This window comes from Arachis ipaensis, chromosome B01 (genome assembly GCF_000816755.2).
Source record: "Arachis ipaensis cultivar K30076 chromosome B01, Araip1.1, whole genome shotgun sequence".
NCBI classification, from domain to species: Eukaryota; Viridiplantae; Streptophyta; class Magnoliopsida; order Fabales; family Fabaceae; genus Arachis; species Arachis ipaensis.
Genome location: NC_029785.2, coordinates 52,458,980 through 52,460,693, shown reverse-complemented (window position 1 = coordinate 52,460,693; position 1,714 = coordinate 52,458,980).

Genomic DNA, 1,714 nt, shown 5'->3' with positions numbered 1-1,714 from the left:
TAGGTGACTATTGAAATGCTTTATTGACATTATTAAAATAGACATGTTAGTTTGCTTCGCAGTTAAATATTCATGAGTTTTTTTTCCATAGTGCAGAATTTTAGAGAGAAAAAAGTATAATATTCTTTAAATAAAAAAGATGAAAAAAATTTATAAAATATAATAAATAAATAAAAGAAATTAAATAACGATAAGATTTTTTAAACAAAAAGAAGTTAAAAAAATACCCAGGTTTGTAAAATTAATCAAAATAAAATTAAAAAAAATCTCAGAATAGCGGCGGTTTTAACCCGCCGCGAATAAAGTACATAAGAAACGAAGCAGAAAATAGCGGTCCAGCGAATTGCGGCGGTTATAAACCGCCACTAAGGTGTTCGACGCAAACCCACTGATTTGCGGAAGTTATGCCAGTGATTGCTGGTAACTGCCGCAAAATGTGACTGTGGGGCCTTTATGCGTTGCGGATGTTGTTCCGCTGGCACCCTGTTTAGCGGCGATTTTTAGCAAATAAACCGCCGCCGTTCACCGCTTGTCCTATAGTGAGACCACAAAGTTAATAGCTATGATAATGATGAATGGGAAAGTATGGGGAGCCAATGGAATATTTGTACAATACGTACAATGGAGGTTTAGGGAGTATTAGAGATATAAATATTAGTGTAACCTTTTTTCATTAGCGTAAACCTCTGGGATGAGTGGTATCATGACGTGGTATTAGAGTTCTAAATCCAAAAGATCAAAAGTTCAATCCTTGGTGAACCCCAAAATCAGCTTAAGCTTTTGAGATGAGTGGTTTTATGATATGAGATGTTTATTATCCCTAGTACCCGAATGGTTATTCTGAATATTATGGGAGATGTTCATTTTATAACTCATATAGTCTATTGTACAAATAAGTCATTGGCTCCCTAGCAGCCTAGCAGGACTCATGCTGAATTATAAGTGAAGTTTGTGACTGAAGTACATATCTTCTTGTCGTTGCTCCTTTTATCTTCTTTGGAATAGTGAGATATGCTATTACTGTTTTTTTTTTTTTTCTTATACAATGGTAATAGATAATAACAAATGACTATTGCATCCTATCTTCTCATAGATGCTTCTAATTTCTGCTTAATTTATTTGTTTTATTTATGCTTGAATCTATTTCACATAATCTATTTTTATCATATTTTTTTTACCTATAATATAAGTTTACTTGTCAGTTCAGTTGTGCATGGTTATTTCTCGGTCTTTTCTAGCTATAGAATATTATAAATACTATTGGATTTGTTAAAAATTGGAGACTCCTTTCAATGTAAAAAATAATGTAAACATCTTATTGTTGTGTTTTATGTATGATTGAATTGATTATGAAAAAAATTTAAGCTTGAAAATTTTTGAAGAAATTAATATATCCGTAACAGTAGGTCATTAATATAATCTTCTTGTAATATTTTTTTAGGGCGAACATAGTAGGTTATTATTAGTATATTATTAACAAGATATCAAAGTGCCATATATGTCCGTAAACCTAAATCTAAACACGAAGAGAAGTTAATTTATAATTATTATTTCAAATAATTGAAAAGGCATATATAAAAATGTATTATATATAATTACATCATCATATGTTTAACAATTTTTTATCTGCATTCTCCAACTTTATGTGTTTACGTGAGCGCAGAGTCATTCCTTTGAGGCTTGTGGTTATTTTATTTGGGAAGCTAGTTGGGAT